At 31.2% G+C, this 24,698-nt stretch overlaps 1 protein-coding gene across 1 annotated transcript in view; it reads left to right on the top strand.

The window, feature by feature from the left end:
• Nucleotides 1-586: 586 nt before the first annotated feature.
• LOC129232799 (sodium- and chloride-dependent GABA transporter 1-like) overlaps nt 587-24,698 on the top strand; it is a 66,770-nt gene continuing 42,658 nt past the window's right edge. The window contains exon 1 of the mRNA XM_054866903.1: nt 587-741. The gene's annotated coding sequence lies outside the window, so the exon portion shown is untranslated. The remainder of the gene's footprint in view (nt 742-24,698) is intronic.

Below are 24,698 nucleotides of genomic sequence, written 5' to 3'. Positions count from 1 at the left end.
ATAAAAATCATGGAATACTTTTTTTCAAGATGAAAGGTACCCCGGAAGGTATGTTTACCCCGGCACCCATGACTACGTCTCTACAAAGTTTCATGATGACCGCTTGGGTAGTTAAGGCGTGAAAAGGTAACAAAAAAAACAAACAAAGTCACTTTCACATTTGTGATGTTAGTAGGGATTAACAGACAAAAAGCAAATTTGGAATAAATTATTACTGTCTGGTATTATGTGTACATATAAAAATTGTATGTTTCCAGATATGCAGTAAACATGAGTAAGAGTAGAAAAAAAATGTTTGAGATAGTTAAATTTATACAGGTTTTCTCAAATATTCATTTATGAATATGGTCGAATTTCGACCACTGTGCGAACACTAGTATTAATTATGAGCTCTCCTTAAGAAAGAAGAAAGAAACTGAATTACAAACGCCATTTAACTACTCAACATCCACCCCCGCTCTCTGCCCTCCTTTTGACGAGATGAGGATAAAAAGAGTTGAAGTACGATTACTCTGCGAACTTGAAATGAGTTCATGTAAATAGAAGCATCACCCAAAGCAGCCAGTAGGGGGCGCTACTTCTTTAACTTCGTAACGTCCGATTCGGAACAGTGGAGGACTTCTTCGGTTTCCTTCTTCGCACGCGGTAGACTTTTTTCTTCTCTTTTTCCCCTTTTCCGAAAAAGAAAAAAATCTTTATTAGGATAATTGTAGAAAACGGCGAAAACATTTAAAAAGACAGGTAAGAAATAATGCCTTTTATTTTGTCTGTTTTAGTTGCATTTTGCTGATTAAAGGATGTGGAGTTTTAATTTGCAAACAATGTGTTTATATCTTTCTTATTATGCAGATAAGAAAAATCTTTTTTAGCCTGCATTTCAGCTCAACATTTTAATCGATGTTTTTACAATTTGTAAGCTACACGAAATTTTAATCGATGTTTTTTTTTTTTTTTCTTTTTTAAATCGTATTTGCTGATTCATCACAACTATTGAAAAAGAAAAGAAAGTTCAGTAAATTCCCGATTATCGGCGGTCGAATTATCCGTGGGTGTTTTCACATTTTTTTAAAATCATCATTAAATATTTTTAAACTTATGATTGTGTTATTATTCGTTTTTACCTTTAGCATATATTTTTTGCATGCAATGTTATCGTTGTTTGCGATAATTTAAATGTATGTGTCAGTATTATTCATATTTTTAAGCCATTGTATACAGTAGTATCTTTTTTTTTATTCTCATTTTCCGCGGTTACCGTGCCACCCTATTCAGCGGATAATCGGGAGTTACTGTTCTGAATTTTCTTGAACGATAGAGTAATAGCACATTGTAAATGAAACTTCAAATATTTTTTTCAGTTACCAACTTTTGTACTTTTTCTTATTTATACTGGTACGAAAAGCCAAAAACAAAACTTAATGAGAATTTTTCAGTTGTAATAATTACGTTAACAATTTTTAAAACCATGTTTCTGAGAATAGTCAATGAAATATTTTTTTAAAACAACGAAAAATTAAAGAAACGAAAAACTTAGATATTAGATAAGGAAGGGACACACACACATGTATGTTAAAAAAAGGGGGAGGGGGAGCTTCAAAAAATTACTTAAAAGCATTGTGATGTCATAGTACTCATGCTAACTATTAATCAATAATTGAGTATTAAACTGTTTAATCCGAAGAACACGATAAATAATTAAATAGGTAAATAAATAAGAAAAATTGATCCGTCATTTTGATATATATATATATCACGCTTACTTTGTGACCTATTGATTGTTTTCAAACGTTTAACTTAACATATAAAAATAAAATAACAATAAATAAACTTTTCGTTTGAGCATAACCGATCTCTTCATTTGTAAAAATAAAGTCATCTCAATGTGTTTAATGCATGTCGTTTGAAATATAAGTGAACATTAGGCAGTTAACTTATTCAGTCTTCTCTAATCGTTACTGAAAAAGAGTAAGAGAAACTAAGCAAAAAAATCATTGCATAATAGCTTCAGCTAGTTACCTATTATTATTATTATTATTATTATTTACTTATACTATATTTATATACTATTCTACTATATTTATTCTACTATATTTATTATATATATTACTTATAGTACTACCATTATTTTCCAAATTTAAAATTTTACAAATGATCGTGGTCACACAACACGATTAATTTTTTCACTTGCTTGTTTTCACACATACGTTAAAAAAGCTTAAATGTACGACAATTCAGAGAACTTTTAAACAGTCCTTTCGTGCTTCCAACATTGAGCTGTCATTCAAGTTTACTCGATTCCAGTAACTGCAACAAAGCCTCAACTGTCTAGAATCATTTTCAACGATTTCTTTTCAGATACAACCCCTAGCCCTTTTCTATTCAATACTCTCTCCCCTTTCGTCCTTTGTTCCAAGCATTTGAATGATCAAAGCGTGACTAGCTTGAAATTTTAAGAAAAACTGTCTATGTTTATCTGTCTGTCTAACTGTCCATGAATGGTGTTGCACTTTTTGTCAACATATTTGACCCCTCCTCTCGTTTGTCACTAAGTTTCTCACTTTACATTCCTTCACCCCCCCCCCCCATTTGTCACACGTCCCACTTTATTTTTTTACAAATTATCATAAAATTGCTTTTATTTCAATTATAATGTGTGATGTCACAATTCTTGTTACCCCTTTCCCTTGTCACGCTCTCCTCCCCCCCCCCCGAATAACATTATTTATCATTTGTGGACGACCCCTATGTAGATTACTGAAGACATTTTGATCTTTCTTACCAAAGACAGAGTTCTTTTATTTCTGCATTTTCTCTCTTGCTTCCAGATATTGATGATCGCTCTTTAGGGTCTTTTATAATTAATTCTTTTTTTTATTCTTAGTTTCGCATTTAAAAGGCAATTTTAATTGTTCGTTCTACGTTCTGTTCAGTTAATGCTTGAGAAAATCCGCTTGGATGCGTATGAAATCTTTAATTATCTTCAGAAGTTTTTTTAAATAATTTTATTTAAGTATTGATGAAATTCGTTAGAAAAAAATATTGTACAATGCATTATCGACAAGCATCAGAATTATTTGATGCTTATTGATGCAATGCATATAATATGTACGTTTCTTTCTTTCTTTTTTTCTTTTCTTTGTGTGTGTGTCATTTCGTGCTAGCAGTTCAGAGCAAATGCTGTAAATAACACTTAGAATCATTTAATTCAGCCCTCATTACAACAAGGCATATTTTAAATGGAGCTTCGAAATTATAAACTGACATTATGTCAAATCAAATTTTAAAAAAATCAATTGTCTCAACGTGAACAAATATCAAATTCAGCGCATTGATTATAATTTTTAGTTCGTTGATTAAAGCGCATTTATTAGATTATTTAGTGTAACACTTAATAACTATTATAAAACATCAAAAATTTGATTCTGTTAGAGAAGAATATTGGCCCTTAAAATTTTAATATTGCATGATGTTGCATTGATTTTTTTTTTTTTTATGATTTTTCCTTTGTTTTAAAAAATTGTCTTTTTTTTAAATCTTTTTCTCCTCAAGATCAACTTTTTTAAAAACTTCAATCAAATTATGATGTGTTTTTCCACTGATGTTAATTTGACTTTTTTACTTTTTATTTCATTGATAAAACCACAAATTTATTATATTATAACGGTGAAATATTCTGTTATTAATAAAAAATATGTTTTTCAAAATTTTTACTGATATTAAGGGAATTAATTAAGATTTATAAGAAATGTATCCTGTCCAGTTTAGTTTATCATTTCGCACATGCAATCTAAAATATAAATCTGCAGGTTTTTTAGATAATAGATACTTAACCTTGATGTGCTTGATACGAGATTAACAAAACAAATAGCCGTAAAAATATCTTCATGTGGTTGTTTGACAGTAGAGGTTTTCGTATACTGATCTCACCTGTCACAATTTTTATGTAAATTTTGAATCATGCGATAATTGTTGGAAAGCAGCTGATGAGAAGAGTTAGTTTGTAAATATTACTTTATTTTAAGGAGCTTTTGAGAGAAATTTTGTGAATGTGATGTTTCCCGAATTTATATTTTAATAGGATATAATTGTTTTAATGGGTTTAATCTGCAATATTTTGCTTTTATGTTTTAGTATTATTCATTTTCCCAACAATGTTAAAATTTGTGTGAAAAAAGAAGGACTTTTGCTTAATGTGCATGTATCATTATCTTCCCTCAAGCCTCGTAATAACATGTTTAAAGGGAAAACAAATCGTCAGTTGGAAGAGAAACTAAGTGCATTTTAAAAGTCAATTAAGCGCAAAATTGCAAATAAAAAATTAAGCTAGGATGATTGATAAAAAATGACAATAATGCAGGCTTAAAGCAAAAAATAAAACGAGCTGATGTGTGCATCACATGACTTCCTTTTACTCCAATTTAATGTCATTTCCCCATTATTCGCTATTTTAATGTGATTCAATATTTATTCTCTAAATATCACCAACAATGGCCAAATTGAAACCAAAAAAAAAAAAAAAAAACTCCGCCAAATTTGTCGCCAAGTTGGCGACAAAACTTGGCGACCAAAAGACTGGCGATATATCGCCAAGTGTCCGACAAATTATAACGCCACTTGAGTTTACATCGAAATTAACAATGATTTCCCCCCAAAAAGGTGCAAAAGACCCCCTTAGGAACATCCGAAAGCAACCAAAAGGGGAGGTGCACAACTAGACCCCACTACGAGTCTATGTACCAAATTTCAACTTTCTAGGACATACCATTTTTGAGTTATGCGAGATACATACGCACATACGCACATACGCACATACACACATACGCACATACATACAGACGTCACGAGAAAAGTCGTTGTAATTACCTCGGTGATGGTCAAAATGGATATTTCGCGTGTCTATACATTCTTAGGCACTTTTCCGCATGTGGTCGAATCGAAAAAAAAACTCAACATTCATTTGGGGGTGAGCAAAATGGAAATTAAGGGCGATTTTTGAGTGAAAATTTTTTCGCGAATACAATACTTCCTTTTTTGTAAAAGGAAGTAAAAAAAGCAACATAAAAATCGCTTTTAGTTATTTTTTAATAATTATTTTTAACATTTTTTTCCACATTTCCAAAAATTAATCAAAGTGCACTTAGTGAGTTTTTCCTCTTAGTAATCATTAATTGCAGCTAACTGAGTGAAGGTGTGGATTTTAGAAGGTTAATTTGTTTTTTGTTGATGTAATTCTGATTGACTCAATGTATAAAATTTCCACTTCTGTCAGTTTACATAATTTTACATATAGAGTCCCATAAAACCAGATCATATTCACAACAATGATTTCTTGTGGAGTAAAAAAAAAATGAAAGAAGAGAAAAATGAGTTGACGTCATACAGCAGATTCTTTGAACCACCGAAGAAAAGTTTTACAACCATTTACGCTTCAAGAACGTGTGAAACCGTATCTTTTGTGCTTTACCTCAGTTGATTTTATTGATTTCTTATCAGAACATTTTGTCTCAAGATTGGGGGCCTAACTTGCCAAAATTGCAATTATACTGCAACGTGTATCGGCGTGTGTCATCTATAGAAAACAAAATGAATTGGCTGAGTTTGATGTACTGTAAAAACTTCAACTTAAATATATTCCTCATACAGTTTTTGATTCGGACGAACTTGAAAACTAAGTAACGCTAATGCACTTGCAAACTTAGCTTAAATACTATCTGAAAAATCTGCATGCACAAGATTTTCGTTCCTGTTGCGTGTGAACTAATCAAGGTTGCCAGGGGCTAAAATGTACCTAAAAATGAGTAATTTACCCTCATCGAATTTCCACAGAAGTTATGTAAAAAAATGTAGGTAAAAATATTACAAAGCCAATAGTACAGGGTTGCCTAAGAAAAAGTGGTCCAAACATACGGTTGCTGTTGCTCAAAGTTTCAATATTGAAACTTCGAATAGCGACAACCCTACGATTGGACCTCTTTTGCTTGGGCATCCCTATACCATTGGTTTTGTACTATTTTTACCTTTATTTTTATATAGAACATGTGGAAACTCAAAGAGGGTAAATTGCTCATTTTTTGGGCACCTTTTAGCCCCTGACAATAATACGAGAACATACGTTTAAAGTTGCAAATAGCATAAGTGACAACACGGAATTTCGTGTCAATTTTGAGACTATTCATCTTCTAATTTCACCAGAATTTCACTAAATGGTATCAGTTAAAATTTCTAGTGCAAGGAAGGACCAAGTGTCATTTCAATAAAAGAGTCGTATTCTGAAGCTGACACATTGAAGGCTTGACACATTGACAATAAAAGACTTTTTTTAGCCTACTTTCCCAGTAAAAGTCAGAAAAAGAAGAAAAAAGCATGAAAGAAGGCTTAATGCATCTTAAAAATATCGTGGAAAAAAAAAAAAAAAAAAAAAGCAAAAATGGATAAAACAATTAAATAAATATCGAAAAATTAAAAATTGGAAAGTAGGGTATTGAGATGGGGAAAAATGTCTGTCGGTCTGTCTGTCTGTCGGTCTGTCTGTCTGTCCCCCTCCTAATAACTTTTGAATGAATTGTCCGATTCGAACAAACTTTTTTTTTGTTCGAAAGATCTCATCGAGGACACCTCATTTCCATATTTCACTTTTTGATTTGAACTATTTTTTGTTCAATTTTGAACAGTTCAAAAAAACTTAATATTAGCGCCTACGGGGAAATTCAAGGCAATTCCGAACTGTGAGGCGAATTTGCTTCAAACAAACTTTGTAGGAAAAAGCTTTTGATGAAAAACTTGTGTATAAAATATCTTTTTGATTTGAACAATTTTCCGTTCAATTTTGAACAGTTCAAATCCCTTAACATTAGCGCCTACGGGGAAACTGAAAGTCAATGTAGATTCCGTACTTGAAGGCGGATTTACTTCAAACAAATTTTGTTGGAAATAGCTCTTGAAGGCAAACTCCAGACTTCGACTCCGAGAATTTAGGGGCACTTGACTCCAACTCCGACTCCTGTGCCCGATAATTAATCGGACTTCGACTCTGACTTCGTAGTTTTGGCCAAAAATTTATACACGAAGGACTGACTCCGATTCTTAGATATTCGACTCCGACTTCTTTACCCCAAAATGAGATTGACTCCGACTCCGACTACGCAGCCATTATTTTAACTGTGAAATAAAGTCATTTATGTTTCTACATAAAGTTATGCGCAGACGATTTTTTTTTTTTTTTTTTTTTTTGACAGTGAAAATTATTTTTTTAAGTTGATGTTTTATTGTTTTCATTTATTTTGGTAAGTGCATTAATTCATTTAAAAAATTGTTTCTGGCAACAGGGAAAAAGAAACGATTTTTTTTATATTTTGATATGATGTTTTTATTTTAATGAGCTTATTAATTTTAATTATTATTTTTTCGTTTTGAAAGCTGTTTAAGATTTTTTTAATGGAAAAAAGTGTATTAGGTGCTTTGTTTAAAAGTTGCTGCTATTTTATTTGTTCAGTTTTTTTTTCTTTTTTTTTACGCATCTTATTTTTTTAGATGAGTGAAGAATATTTTATTCCTAGAAATCAGCTTAAAGTATTTTAAAAATATGTTTGAAAACATTTGCGATTTTATCTATTTTTCAGAATATTGATCAGGTACTAGAAAGTAGTATGGGTATACGGGAAAGTAGGCTCGTCTAGTTCTAGACAGAACTTCATGTCTTATTCGCTATTTATATTTTCTACGCTGTTCATTCGGAAAATACCCATAGAAGACTTGACTCAAATCTTATTTTTCAAGTGACTAATTTGAACCTTTCGAAAACAACAAATAATGCAAATTTTGTGGAACCCTTGAGTGATTTCTAGGGAACCCTAGGGCTCTACGGAAGAGTGATTTCTAGGGAACTCTAGGGCTCTACGGAACTCATTTTAAGAAACGCTGCCTTAGACTTCTGGAAAATTTGATAATTTAGATATCGAAACTGCATAAAACTATCGTTGACTAAAAAAACATTAAGTTTTTTTTAAAAAATTATAAAATTTTGAGAATCTATATCTGTGAGTCTTCCACAAATTTTGGAAAAAAAAAAGAAAGAAAGAAAATAAAGAAAATAAAAGCAATACGGACATTAAACCTATACATCAGTGGGAAAAGCCGAAGCTTCCCCTATGTCAATTTTTGATAAGCAGCTTCAAATATTTCAACATAATTTTGCGCAATTAAAACAGAGATAGAGTTTAAAAATACTACTTTTTTTTTTTTTCATACATATTTCTCTATTGTAGGAAGTTAGACTTTTGCAAGAGCGGTTAGCCCAATTGTTTTATTGGCGAGGAGAATAATGAAGTAAATCCAGACACAGCGTCTGACTGTAACTTGCTTCTACCTCTCAAAACGGATAAGCTCATCAAAATCAGACGACATTTTTTGATGAAAATGGGTCAGTTAGAGTGAAATTCCCTTCATAGAAAAATAAAAATGCTTGCAAGGATGTCAGTGAGTCTGAGTGACTTCAGTAGTTCAAACGTGAGATAAAAATATGATCCACACATTGATTGATTGGTGTTTGGCGTTCCAATTTGCTTGATTGACACTTTGTGAAAATGGCTATGTATAATGTACTTATATTGACTCAAAAATAACAAAAGATTGAAAAAATTTTTACTCTTTAACAACGAAAAGTAAAAAAGGTCTACGAGGTGTGCATTCTAGGATTTTAAAGAATATTTCGATCACACTCTAGTGGATGTGGGAACTCTCCCAGTAGGAACTTTTTCCTACTGAATAATAAATCTTAGCGATATTTTTCAGTTTTCTCTTTTTATTTGTTTTACATTAGTAATTTTAGAATTTAAAACTTTCCTCGTGGGGATTAATTATTTTTTCAAATACTTCTGAAGAATCTAAAAAAAAAAAATAAATAAATAAATAAAGAAATTGAAACGTAATATCATTAAAATATAGATTTAAAACTTTTTAAAATAGATATTAAAAATTAAAAACTCGTATTTGTATGAAAAAATATTAATATTAGTTCATGCAGTATAAATCTTTCTACGAAATGTTTTTAGACATTTACTTCGATTTGATTTTTTACTAAAGGTTTTATCATCGCATGCCGCTTGTTGACGTCCACCAATCCTTGAAGATTTGCTTTGCTATCTTATTTCATTCGCGAAGATTTAAACCGTTGCTTCAGACGCAGATTAAAATGCGCCTATTAAAAGAAAAGGAAAATCTCGCTCCCCTTTCGTAGAAAATATAGCTTATGTAAAGAGCTCAAGATTAAATTCCCGCTCAAGATTAAATTACGAAGATATACTTGACAAAATTATTGGAAAAAAAAAAAAAAAAAACACTTAGAAGAGCACTGTAGTTAGCACAAAATTTCAAGGCTGCAGATGCAGTGGGGTCATCTAGACGTGGGACAGTCATAGACGCTATTTCACGTCTTTTGGCATTCTCTATTAATGTACAGAGATAAATCAAAATTCCTGTTCCTGTTGTTATTGTCTCCCCCCCCTTTATTATTATTATAATATTTTTTTTCTACCTTTGTTAAAATTACCTCTGTTTCCTTATTTATTTTCAAAAAAAAAGTTATTTATTAACTTTTATATCAATAAATGAAATGTTTTTCATTCATTTGTTTACTTGAATTTCGAAAATAAAATTAATTAAATTAATACGCATTAAAACAAATTTTAAACCAGAATGCAGTTAAACGAAGTAGGGTTTAGCAGTTTTCATTGTACTGTGAAATGTAACTTTTTCTAAAATATTTTTTAAAGAAAGTATTTTGTTACAAATTTTTTTTTTTTTTTATGCGACGTTTAGAGGTTGAGATATTCAAAACTACGGGCTAAATTGTATGAGAGGAGCTACTCAGAACTCAATGCAAAAAATGCTTTTATTCACTGAGATGTTCCATAAATGAGACATGTAAATTAGAGACACCTCAAATGGAGACCGGTTTCTAGTAGGTTAGAAAAGACGTGCATTCATTATCAATAATTGTATTCCTGTAATAATGACCTCATGAGCCAAACTAAACTACTTTCGATATCAAACTGGCCAACAGAAACTAGCATAATTAACATGTCTATTGCGCAGAGAAAAAAAGACTATTTGGCAACGGAGAGTATTTTTGAATCGAATATTGCACAATATTGTGTAATAGAGGGAAGTGATTTCACAGATTTCGTGATTAATTTTTCATTTAATAGCTTTTACTCGGATGTATTATTTCTAGTTTGTAGTTTTTATTTAAGGGAAGAAATATTTTATTGAAACTAGAAAAATGACTTTTGATGATAGTGACATGAAAAAAATAAAATTGTTTTGGTTATGACCTGTCTTATTTTCAGCAGCGGAAAGCTGTAATTTTGCTGGCTGAAAAATTCATTAGCAGTGCGCATACTTGCTAGATTTGATTTAAGCAACTGTTTTCTGCACTGAATTCTCTCAGACAACGGAGGAGAAAGAAATGATGGGATATCGGATTTTAAACTCTATTTGGAGTTCAAACCTTTCTTTTTTCAACCAAATTTTCTCATCACTAAGAACTTTAAATGGAAACACTATTCTTCCGCCAAGAAATTCGTGCACAAAAATTTCTTCATTTAACGTTTCAGTTAAAAAAAAAAAAAAAATGGAGGGGGGAGGGGAATATTGGAAAACGAAAAGAAAATTATAGGAAGAGTCTAAGGCACTTTTTACGTATATGTGAAGCATTACAGATAAAGATACATTAATAATAAGCATAGCAAAATTATATGTGTAGTAAATCAATAACCTGAGACTAATATTTTTAATTCGGTTGACTTACGCTAGCAACTATTTTTGAGAAAACTTGCAGCAATGTACAAAGAAAAGTGCTTAAGATAAGAAAAAGACACAAGTTCTAAATTTAGAAAGAAACAAAAAACCATTTAAATGTTCTTGAAGGAAAAACATACTGAGAAGCCGTGAATTTTATTTAAAAAATCTTAATAAATAAATACAAATTCAAATAATCGGGTACAATAGCGTATCACAAAAGATTTTAGTCCATTGTATCAAACATGTTAGTACGAAACACTTGAGAAAAACCACTTTTTGAATTTTACTTTAAGATAAAAAGGTGCCTTTTTTTTTTTTTTTTTTTTGTTAAAAGTAAAATTTTAGCTTGATTCAGCACATGTCTTTTTCAGCAGACGCTGTAACATTGAAATGAAGAAATCACGAAACATTTAAAAGGTTGGAGCATTTCCGCCATAAAGCTTCGAAGGCGTATTTGAGCAATTTATCTTCTGGCGTTTTGCCTCAATGTTATGTTTAAGTTAGACTTGCAGCTTTGCATTCTTTATCTTTCTAAATATACTTTGACTTCAACTATTTCTGAATTTCCAAGAATTGTCAGCATTTGAAAAAAATTTGCAAGACTGAATTTACAAAGATTTGCTAACAAAATTTTCAAAATGGCTCTATTGTTTATTTATTTATTTTACTTGTTCGTTGATCGTTCTTCTGGAAGTAATATCTTTTTTTTTTTGCTCAACACAATAATTATTAAATACTGTTTAAGGCTTTCACGGCCGGCGTCAATGTGAGGAGATAACATTTCCGGGCTTATTGGTCGTGGTCTAATTGGAGTAGACATTCCAGACGTTTCGGCTTGCTTTGCTGCAACCGGTTTGCTTAAATACCGGAGCCACCGAAGCCAGGAATCAGTCTCGCCAAACTCAAACCACTGATGATGGCTGCAGCAAAGCAAGCCGAAACTTCTGGAATTTCTACTCCAATTAGACCACGGCCAATAAGCCCGGAAATGTTATCTCCTCACACAATAATTATTAATCAAGTCTGTTAAAAATTTATTTGAACTTTAAAGATATAGTTTGCTTCCACTTTGCTTATAGAAACTATTTTTAATTTCTTGCAGAATAAAGCGTAAATGCTAAATTAAATGTACGATTGGAACTGATTGGTCATTAAAAATATTTTTCTTAAAGCTTTTTTGGTGTTCATTCTCGTGAATAGTTATAAATCATTAGGGATTTAGCTGTTTTTTTTTTTTTTTGTAGATGTTTAGCTTTCTTTATTATCCATTTATACTTATGTTGTAATTGTAATTATTACTATTAATCATTTTTATCGATACATGCAAAACGCGTAACGTCAAAAAAAAGGTTAATTTATTTTTTGCAGGAAGACAATCTGTTTGTTTTCAAAAACAAACTGTTGAATTCCTTTAGAGCACAGTTAAGTATTTGCAGATTTTGTCGATTACTATTATTTGGATGCAATTGTTTGTAATTAAAATAAATAATAGTAATAATAAATAAATAAATAAGTTGGAGAAAGAAAGAAAAAAAAATGGAAAGAAAACAAAGTGCAAACGATGTTGCCCTCAACGTGATTTTTACAGTACACGGAGGAAATAGCAGTATGAAAATGAAACTTGGAATGATATTATTCCAAGATATTTTGAATGAAAATAAAGTAGCAACGTTGAAGCGGAAATTTATCAAGTTAATCCCTGATATTTTTTAATTTTAGAGGCATTCAGAGCTAAAGTGGATCAAGTTTATTTCGACTTAATCCACTTTAGCTTTGAACGTTTTCTTTATGAACGTTCCATTTCGTTGCCAAAATCTACTACATTCCGAGCTGAAGTGGATCAAGACGAAACGGACTTGATCCACTTAAGCTCTGAATGCCTCATAAAATCGTCACATACCAGTTTTTAGAGTAAAAAATTACAATGTTTTAAAAGTTTTGGCAGTTTTATTTTGGCTGTTCCTGTGTGTGTTCTCTAGTCAAAATATTCAAAATTTAAGTTTAAATTTTCAATAAAAGTGCATTTATTGCTTTTCCAAGAAATGTTCCTTTTTTGAAAGATAGACAGAAAATCAGTTTTGAAAATCTAGTATGAACTGTTCAGTAGTAAAACCAGTCTATTGAATTTCCTAAAATTGACTTTTCACTGACTTCTCCGCAATGGACGGAGATATGCAGGGAAAAAATAGCTTGTGGCAGGAAATGTCGGAACCCTTGAAAGAGGAGAAATGGCGTATTGCTAAAATTTTGTGTCATAAAACGAAAAACGTTATCCTCACAATGGTTAAAAATTAGTTGGAATAGCGATGAAACAACATAAACGATAAAATTGAATAAATTAACTTTGTGCTTGAAAAGTGAAATAAGAAATAACAACGTTTAATTACCCAACATAGCATATTATTGCATACGCGTACTTCGGGGTCACAAGGAACCCATTTTCCAATAATTTAATGCAAGCAATGTATTAAGGAGAGACGTGATAACGGTGCTTAAGTATGGAAATGGTGCAAAAATATTTGTTCTTCAAAAAAATTACGTGAGCTTTCATCGTCATAAATATAACAGCGAATTCACTGATCGAGTAACTCTCTGAAGTCATCAACAATGAAACTCGCACTTATAATATAATAAAATATTTTTAGTAATGTTTGACATGCAGGGAAATGCTTTATTGTGACAAGGCTGAACTGGATCCGGTAACTTAACTGTTTTACTGGTAAGACGGTTATTTCAGGGGAAGGAAGAAACGAAAACAATTAACGATATCTACTGGAGTTTAGGGTTCATCCCCTGAAGTTAGAGTTAAATTTTCAACTATCAAAATATCACCAAACAGGTAATTGCTTCGTTCAAATGTAGAAGCAGTTTCCCCCCGTCATACCTTGACGAGCAATTTTCTAGACATAAAGATTTGTGAACACATTACTACAATGTCATTGCTCTTAAGAATTTCACAACTAAAGAGGTTTTCCAGTATGTATTTCAAATAAAATATCATTTTTTTCCACATATAAAAGAGTTAAAAGTGCATCAATTTCGTTTACTCCGAGAAGGTTGCATGAGTATACTTTGCATCGATTGGGAAGAGTGCCACAAGGTGGAAAAAACATCATGAACTGAAGGTCGCATTTCTCCTACAATCACCTGCTATATTAGTAATTTGTCAGTCAGCATTTTAAGATATATGTTCAGCCAAGTTTAGATTTTCTTGGCATAAATCTAAATCACTTGAAAAAAATATCATTAAAAATAATGCCTTTCTTGCTTAAACAGCTGTGGAAAACGTTTGTCTTAAATAATGATCGAAATACGTTTGAAAGTAGCTTGAAACACTTAAAAATTTATGATGAAATTTCGGTATGATACTGAAGGGCAAATCAACGGTGGTTTGACGCGCTATATTGACGTAGCACTTCAAAAACGTCTTTTATGTAACATAAAATATTTATTTATTTATTTTTATTAATTTATTTTACGATAATATTATGTTGGATGAAAACATTTCAGGGTACCTGTACGGAAGTTAAATTTCTTAATAAAAATTGAAATTATTTAATTCAGTAATTATACAATTAATAATTAGTCACAATTTATAAAAGTTCGGATTGAACAAAATAAGCTTTACATTGAGCAAAGGTACATGCACAAACTACTGTTCACAGTAAACATTGTATTTTGAATTCAATAGAATGAAATATAAAACTACGAAAGAGAAAATCACAAAAATGCATTAGACTACAAAATATCCGGTCCACAAAATTGCATTATTACGCTAACTCTCCTCTTATTTATACAGTATGAGCATCTAAATGCCTGCCCGATTGAGTGTAATCCAGTTTATTAGAGTCCGGATTAATATGGGTTTACTGTATTATAATTTGCTATTTAAAATATAAATGTACTTATTTAAATTTAATAGAATTAACATCTGAAAAATTGCTCATTTACTTGATGACTTTATGTGAGAGCTTACTAGAATTTAGCTCCTGTTCTTCATTTCAATATGATTTGAATTTTTACGTATTAGTCGGGGTTCTATTCAGGTTATTTACGTATGGAAAACATTCTAAAAACTGTAGGGTTCTCGTATACTTGTTTTGTTAGAAATTAAGCTCTGGTTATAAGCCATCACAAAAGTTCCGATGTTCTACTGCGTGAGCTTCTCACTGCATCTGAATTATTAAGAACAACATTAATGTGGGAAATAAAGTACAGTTTTTTCTCTGACATCTCATTTTTTATAGACGTGCCATAAACGTCTAAACTCAAACTACAGAAGTATGTTCATAGAAAATTTTTTAAAACTATTTTCCTTTTTAAGCAGGGCTGCAGAGTCGGAAGGAAAATGACAGGTCTCCGACTCCGATTCGACTTAGCAGCCTTGGCAGAGTTAGGAAGGGAAAATGACAAAATTCGACTCCGCAGTATTGCTGTAAAGCGTCTTTAATTCATCAACAAACGTAATGCAGAAATACTACATATGATCTGTTTAAAAAAAAAAAAAAAAACTGATATTCCTCTTTCTTGCAAATGTTTCAGAGATAATTCTTCCTTGATACAATTCATTCCTTTAATGTGCATAAATTTATTGTTGTTTGCCCTCTAAGCACAAATTTAGTTACTGCGTGAGTCTTAAAACTTGCCTCAAAGAGCTTAGATTATAAATACTTTTCGTTTCCCTCCCCTTTGAAGTAGCAATATGTTTCTTATAGTGATTTAAAAGTAAATTATATTGTGTGTAATGTAATGTACAGTCAAAGGCGGATCCAGAAATGTTTCAAGGAAAGGGCGGGTTGATTTTTCAACTTACCTCTTACTACGTACCTGATTTATCCATACTTTGGGGGGGGGGGGAGATTGTCACAGTATTTTTATCAGGAGCAACTAAAATATAGGATTTAGCCAAGGAGATCCGAGAACTTTCGTTTTCTGTTGAAAGAGGTAGTCTAAAATTGCGTTCTAGAACTTCAATTTCGTGACAATTCCGTTGGAATGCTTCAAAACCCCTTCCCCTATCTTCATCAAAGTTTGGCTAAAATCCCTCTTTTTGGGAACTTCAGTTTCGAAATACTACTGGAGGAAAGTCTGAACTAATTACTTCGCCTTACACTACCTGAGATGTTTACAATCGCTTCTTTAAGACAACTGTACCGCGTCATTGAGGCTTTTAAATTTTGTGAAATCCCCTTGAAAATGCCTCTTTAACATCGCTAAAAAAAGTCTGAAATTGCATTTTCCATAACTGTTTTTGAAAACATTTTTGGGAGTAAGATTGGTTTCTCGGGAGTACCATTCCTTCCGTTAACGTCATCATTAATAGTCTAAACTTGCGTTTTAGGACTTCAATTCGGAAAAATTGCCAGAGCAAGGTCCTTCAAGGGAGGGGCGATCGCCCCATTGCTCCTCCTTTGTATCCGTCCTTGTGTACAGTACGCTTTACTTTTTTCTCCCTTTTTGTAAAAGAGGATTTGCCTATTTTGAGATTACAAGCACTGCTAAGAATTAAAAAGAAAAAATATAAACATTTTAAAGCTCTAAAGCTGTTTGAGTCACGAAGTCTGAGCAGCAACAAGCCTTTGCTTTCTTAAAAAATGCTTACTTAAAAGAACGCAACATGATTCTAACAATAAAAAATTACTTAGTCTTTTTTTTTAAAAAAGGAAAGTTTTTTAAGAATTAGGTTTTCAATAAAAAAAAAAGAGAGAGCATAAAATTTATATTCATTAGGATGTCGCAGCAGCTAAAAAGTGGGAAGCTAATATTATGTCAACAATGTCATCTGTTTAATGTATAATAGGACAACTTATTATATTTGGGATATTTTTAAAACGACTTCCGTCTCTTAGTTTTCAAGATAGTGTGACCTGATGGCTAATGGGCTTCTTCCTGTTTTCCTTTGAACCAATAAGCAAATGTGGGGCAGACACCCTTCAGAAACTTTCTTGGAAAGCAGCCTTCCCTAAAGCTTCTTACACCAAAAAGGTTTGCGAAGTACACAAATTTAGCGCAATATAGCCAGTTGCGGCTCTTCTACCATTCAAGAGAATGAAATAAGTGCCCAAAATAATTTTTAAAACGATCAAAGATTTTATAAATTCCCAATGTGGATGAATCGTGGACCAAGTACTAACAATTTCAAAAGAGGACATAAGTACTGCTAAGTAAATAAAGGTTTCAGATGGCAGTTTAATAACATCTTCATTCTCCAAAAATCATGGGAAAATATTTTTATTTCTTTTTGAATTTTCATCAAAACAGTACAGTGGAAGAAAAAAAATATTGTTACCAAAAAAATTGTTTAGTATAATTATGATACAATACATAATAATATAATAATTTATAGTTGTAGTATTCTAGTGTTCACCACATGTAATGATGTAAGGCGTCTGATAGAATTAACGTCTACAAAAATTATTGTATACTTTTTCGAAAATAGTTTTTTTTCATTATACGATAGGGTTGCTCTCGTATGAGGTGAAATAGGGCTGTGTTTCGGTTCTTCTTACCTTATAAAAAGCCACGCTTTTTTTGCATTGAATCAAGCAGATAAACTTTTGCAGTTTAACTAAATTGGTATACAAAATTTACACAATAGGCACTCGGGCTACTTCCAATGGCTGGTAACTAAAATCTATATCAATTTCCAATCTAAATATTTCAAAGAAAATGATTTTATTATCCTTCGTTCGACTTCTATACGAATTGTTGTAATCCTACAACCTCTAATGATCTACCTACCATAATTTTAAGTTCCTCTCCTAACTCTCCATTAATTTTTTTGCCGAACAAGGCAAAAATCAAGCTGTTTCCGAAATTACAATCCAGTATGAAATTAATGCTCTCGATAGATAAAAAGCAAGGTTGCTATTGGGGTTTTTTTGCAAAACCCGAGATTGGGCTCATAAAATTCCCAAGATCGAGGAAGAAAACCAAAGATCATGTAAATAAGAATTCTTATATGTTTTTTTTTTTTTTCGTAATTGCTGCTATTGTAGTCATTTTTCTAACTTTAGGATGATAAAGTAAAAAGCTGTGATGATAAATACTAAAATTGATCCCTCAATAATTACCTTTTCGGAACAATTTCTTAAAAAAAACGGAGGGAAATCTTCCACTGCAAAAAAAAAAAAAAAGTTTTGTTTATATCTTTGCGATACAATTGAACTGTTAGTACAAGATAGGCAGAAAAGTTATACAATGTTAAGAGAGAAATAACATGCAGGGATTTTTAAATTGTTTAGTTTTAGTACTTACAAAACTTTTTCATCCTAGCTGTTTGCAGGCAAGTTCATACTAGATATTTACAGGCTAAACGGATTTTTTTTTTCTAAATTTACTTGTGAAAACAAATAACGGAGTAAACATAGATCAAGATGAAAGAAATTAATTAAGTTCTTCATAAAAGTATCAATAAATGCAAAATTGAAGCAAAGCAAATTTATTATCTGTAAAGCTTAAAATAAATAAGTAAACAAGAGCGAATTTTCTCTCTTCAGGATGAAATCTAATATTTTTCACCTAAAAACGTTAGAGATAAAATTTTTGCACACAAATTGAGGAAGTGTTGCGAGACTTTTGAACCCATTCTAAACTTCATAACTACTAGTCAAAAACGGTTTTTTCAAGTTCCGATAAATTCCAGGCGTCAACCGGAAGAGCCTAAAACAAAATAAGTGACTTATTTTTTCAGAACAAAAATGTTTCCGAAGACTTTTATGGTGAACTCTCTCCTGTAAACTGGCACCTAAATTTTTTTCCTGGTTCTTAAGATTTTATGATTTACATCGGGAGTCTGGTAGTGACCAACGACCACCAATTTTTTTTCTATTAACTTGAAGTATCAAACCTAATTTTGATCTAAGTAGAACTAATTTTACATTAAACTGTCTTCAAATACAGAAATAGAGCAAAAACAAAAAGTTAAATAAACCAAAATGAAAGAATAAGTTAAAAAAAATAAGCATTCGCATTTTCTCTCCTAGGGAGAAAATTATTGTTTTATGAAAAAGAATGATAAAGCAAGTTAATAATAAAAATCCCTTAAGAAGGAGTTCTTTTAAATGGACGGAGCTGATAAAAATTCCAAATGTTGCGAGGTACAAAGAAAATGTGAACAAAAGTTTTCGTTTTTGATGTGAGAGATTTTTCATTATGAAAAACATTTGTTCTTATTTTTGATTTTTTTTAAAGACAATTGGAGTATGTAGCACATCACAAATCATAAGATTTTTTTTCTGAGTCGCGGAAGAGAATTTTCAGCCCCCTTTTTTTAGAGTCCCAGTCACGAAGTTAATTATTTCTCCCTCGATAAATACCGCATCAAAATCTCATTATGGAAACAATCATAATAGAAACATGTAATAAAGACCCATTATTCATGTAGTAGTTATGGAGAACATGCCTTTCGGAAATCATACCTGTGTCGACATGCATAAATTTCTCATACTGAATATGTAAATGTTGCATAATAAAGTATCATTGAATGCAACAGTAATTTGCAGGGGCAGAGTTACAGAATAGGGGGTTTGTTGCAATGCGTTTTTGGGAGCCCTTACAGATGCACAGAACTACGTAAAATATTTCGTAAAATATTTGTCTTCAGGGCTTTTACATTAAATAGAGCCCCGAGAAATTTGCGATGTGGTAAATCCGCCACATGTAATTTTTAAATACAGAAAAAAAACCTTATTCTGTACAAATATAATGCCTTGGAATGGATTACAACGTAACTTGATACACGGAGAATGTTTTTTGCTGCAATCATTTTAGTCTAAGTTTCCAGATGGGAAAGCTGACATCTTGTGTTAATTATTCACCAAAAGTTTTATCATAAATTAATCTTTAAGATGCTTAATTAGATTTTGAATGAAGAGGCTTTATCCATTCATAACTCCGTCATGATCATGACCGTGAATATGAAAGAATTACGACTTTGAAGTCATGGTCAAGTCTTTTAGATGGCGCAGACTTGAACTTTTTTTCTCCCATTTTCCACCCTCTGTTTTGCACTTTTTTAAAATAATAGGGATATTTCCCTGTAATTGGTAATCTGAGTCGTAAGATAATTAAAAGAGAATTATGAACAAGACTTAGAAAAAAAGAGCCTTGTTAGTTATTTTGAAAAAGAAAGACAGGAAAAAGAACTGATGGGTAAAATCTTAATTATAAATTTTCTCAGTATAACATATTTTACATGAGAGACATTTCCAGAGAAGAAATTCAACATAAGGGGACCTTATGTCGAAACTCTACTCTGAACGAGCCCTACCACGTGTTATTTTGTAACAATTTATTTTTGTAAATTTTGGAAAGACATTTATGCTGAAACAGCATCAAACACTGAGTTAAAATTTCTCAAGAAGTGAGTTTTAATGAAAAGGATATCGGTCAACAGTAACTCAATGACTGTATGAGATAAATTTGCCACTGATAATGTATTTAAATACATGCAATTAATTTTATGAGTTACAAAAGGTTAAGACACAAAACGTTTCAACAATTCGGTTCATTTACATCTTAATTAGTTCCTCGTCGTCTTTTCGAAATTTTGTTTCAGTTACTGACGCCACTGTCACAACAAATCACGATTCAAGTAGCCCTTCCTTTTTCCTGATAGCATGTAACAACTATTGCACATTAAAAAGGAAAAGATGTTGTTTTGGCTTAATATTTCCAAAAACGAAGTTTATTGCACTTGAGTGCGAAATTTATATCAGAATATTTGCGACATCCTCAGAGAGTAGATTAATATTTGATATATCTGCTTCTTGATCCTTCAAAAGCAACCAGCACCATGTGTTATCCCTCTTAACCTTGAAACTGTTTGTTTCTTTACTTTTTGGCTCATCTTCGCATCTGTAAACGCTTTCGAAGCGATTTACATGGCTAGGTGCTTCTTCGGGTCGGAACTAACACACGCTCCATGCGATCTTGTGTTGTGAACTTGATTCCTCTCGAGCCAAGTGGACTGCTTCCAAGTTGGAGCGGAAACACTTTTGCATTACAATAAAGAATTATTCAGTTTGTAATGTCAGATGTTTGCTTGGGTAAGTGTCATCAACTGAGTGAAGCTATTCATTTATGATATATGCTTTGTACCACTAAACAGGAATGGCAATCTTTCACAATCTTTTCATACCTTTTTACTATTGTTAGATTGCAATCATGATGTCTCCTTCCGTTTTAATTTTAACTATTTTTTCGAAAATAAAATTGTCTTTGTCAAAGTTACTAATACTTTATCCAAAAAAAAAAAGAGAGAGAGAGAGAAGAAATTATGATGAAAGTAAGGTCGTATTTAAAAAATGGGTTTTCAGGGTTTAAACCCCCTTCGAAATTTTTCAAAACTCTTTCAAAAATGCTTTTCAGAAACTTTCTTTGATGAAAACATTATCATTACTGTTTTATTTTTCAATTCTCATTGCAAAATGAAATTATTATTATAAAAGAATTGTAAAAACTCAGTGCTTTATCTACAGCATTTACTTGTATTGTAATTGTTACGAACTTCATTTCAAACAAAACATTAAAGCGTTTTCTTTCAAATTTTTAATTCATGACTCTAACAAAAATATAAAAATTCTTTGAAAGTGCCAATTTCTACGATTATATTTTTCCTCTTTCTTTTTCTTTTTTTTTCGGCGGGGGGCGGGGGGGGGGGGTGAGGATTTAAACATAGGAATGTAATAAGTGCTACTGCGATGAAGAGTATATGAGTAAACGCATCTATTATTTTGTGTTGTTTTAAAGACTTATCAATACTTATACACTTTCCGATTTGATGTTAATTCACAGTTTATAATTCATTAATTGTCCCACTAAAAGTGTCAGTTTTCATTTTTCCCACCAATAGGAAAATAATAAAATATTTGAAAAGACAATATCTCGAAAAAAAATCTCATCAGGCACTTTGTTACAAAACGAAAATGTCTTTATCTTAACGAGGAAAACAGTTTTATACTAAAAAAAAAAAAAAAAAAAAAAAAAAGATGAAGAGAAGATTTATCCTCATTCTCATCCCTGCTCACCTTCTTCACGCTTGCTATGGCGAAGTAATCATTCCCTATTTTCTCTTCAGTCTGTCATTTTCATTTAATCGTTTCATGTGGGACGCTTCCTTGTCCTAAACACTATTTCCTGAGCAATTACTATCTCGGGCTAGCATTATTCGTCCCTAATACCAAATTCTTTAAACTATGTGCATTAAACGTTGGTAGTTCATTCATTTAATTTTCAAGCACAAAGGTATTTATTCGTTAAAAAGATTCAATTATTTCTAAACTGTACTATATACTAAAGATTGAAAGTGCTGGAACCAAAGATTCAAAATAGGAAAAAAATTATCATTATTTTTTGTTATTATTATTATTATATTTATTATTATTATTATTATTATTATTATAGTTTTTGTTATTATAGTGTTGTTTTTATAATTGTTGTTATTATTATTATTATATTTATTATTACTATTATTATTATTATAGTTTTTGTTATTATAGTGTTGTTTTTATAATTGTTGTTATTATTGTTATCTTTTATTATTAGTTAGGTTAATGTTTTCCCTATCAAGGTTTGCAACCAGATCTTAAAACATTTTTTTAAACATTATTTCCCTACTTATTTATTTATTATAATGGGGTCGTTTCCGAACTTTTAAAAGTATTTTTTTCGGAAAAAAATGCTTAAAAACATAGGATTTGAAAATTTTTTAAACAATTTGACAAATTTTAATATTAAAAAAAAGTGTTTTAATCGGTGCGCATATTCACTTTCCCTTTTTACTCTTCTGCACTTGACATCACAAATTATGAAACGCAATTCATTGATGCCATTAGCGCAGAACGTAATATTTAATTCGCTTCTTTACTCACATGTACTGGCAACGATAAAGTTGACAGCAAGCGTAGAGCGCAATATTTAACTCGCTTCTGAATTATCATAACCTGGAAACGCGGTAGGCAGCAAGCGTAAAACAGCTCGCCAACGGACTGAGCGCCAAAGTTCATCACTTGTGACGCCTAAAGACCACGCTTTATTTAAAAAATCGGACATTTTAAAAAGTAATTAAAAATAAAACGTTTTGAAAATTAAAAATTTTCCTCGATCCACGTTTTTTTTTTTTTTTTTTTTTGTTCATTCTATCAACTTCCGAGACTAAAAGTAGTACTTTTGACTGATAGAAACAACCCCATCACAATTATTATTTTCGTTTTTTTTTTTTTTTTTTTTTTGAATTTCTATTCCTACAACTGATTACTTGATTATTTTGTGATTGTAAAGGGCTGTAACTTTGAATGAATCTCAGTCTACTTTTTCATATTTTTTATTCATACCAAATCTTGTTCAAAAACAACGCTATTAAATCGTAATACTTTAAAATTCATTCCTCAATAGAGAGACCAGCCATCAAAAGGGAAAAAAATCTATGCATTAAGAAATTTGCGCGTAATTGAAGTGTTAGTAAATAAATATGCTGCTCAGAAAATTGAAATTGCTTTGAAAAACCAAAGTTATTTTAAAGCAGACCAAATTAAAAACCTTTTTAACACGCTTTTATTAGCTTCACCTGTATGTATGTATGTATGTATGTATATATCTTGTAACGGAATCTTGCAGCTCAAATTTCGCCCACTTCCTGCGATCATATTCTTCTGAAATTTGGCACGCGACCTCAGACCAGATGACAATGCAATATTCTATAGTCAAATTAATTAATTAACTCTTTTAATTGTTAGTTTCCTCCAATTTTAATCAATATTTTGGCATAAATCCAACAATGTGAAAAAGGAAAAATTTAAAAAAATACATTAAAAAATGCTCGCAAAAATTATTTAAAAATATCAACAAAAACCATTAATTTTTCTGTATCAGACAAAATTTGTTCCAATGTTCCAAGGTAATTAGAACATGAAATATAATTGTTTTTAACTAATTTCATGCCAAAATTTAGGTGAGCCTTCAATTGGAAATTCATTGCTGATCAGACCATTGTTGAACAAAACTTTTATTCAAATGCATCTCAAATTTTCAAAGTAATATAAATATGATTTCCGCAAACATACATCGATGACTCACAGTAGCTTCCCATCGGGATGCCCTTGTCTTAACTAAGACTTTTACGAAAAGAAGTAATTGCAATTTTGCCTGATAATTCTCCAACATAAGACTAAAAAACAGAAAAATAAAATATTAGTTTAAAAAACTAAAAAAACACGCTTTCGTAGCAAAAGGAACTAAAAAGTGAAAAATAATCTTTGGATGATAGTAGTTGACCAATCACTTAATTTTAATATAATACAAAAAAGCGTGGGGGGCTTCTTATCAGTTGTCTTGAATTTCTTCCATTTGTTGTCCAAGCAAAAATGCAAATAGACAGCACCCCACGCTTTTTTGTATTACATTAAAATTAAGTGATTGGTCAACTACTATCATCCAAAGATTATTTTTCACTTTTTAGTTCCTTTTGCTACGAAAGCGTGTTTTTTTAGTTTTTTAAACTAATATTTTATTTCAATGAATTCATTAAAGTTGTCCTGGTTACATAAGAAAAAAGTGATCTTCTGTCCATGAATCGTTTGTCACTCCAACCTTTTGGTTATGGATATTATGTCCGCTAGATCTTTTGTCTGTAGGACTATGAAATAATGAATCTTCTCTCCGTGGTTCTGGATCTCCGTGGATCCTGGTTTCCCGGATCTGACTCGCTGTCTACCAATCACAAACCGAATAAAAAGCATGGCAAAGAGAAACCAAAAAGCAATCTTGATTGTTTGAAATTCTCAAAAATCATTGACTCAATATTTTAAAAGGCATAATTGCTCTTTATATCTTTCTCTTCTTCAAAAACACTCTCAAGACAGTCCATAGTAATCACACTCAGAAATCAGCAACGGAAT

This window comes from Uloborus diversus, chromosome 1 (assembly GCF_026930045.1).
Source record: "Uloborus diversus isolate 005 chromosome 1, Udiv.v.3.1, whole genome shotgun sequence".
NCBI classification, from domain to species: Eukaryota; Metazoa; Arthropoda; class Arachnida; order Araneae; family Uloboridae; genus Uloborus; species Uloborus diversus.
The sequence above is the reverse complement of the archived record's forward strand: the minus strand, read 5'-3'. Positions and strand labels throughout refer to the sequence as shown.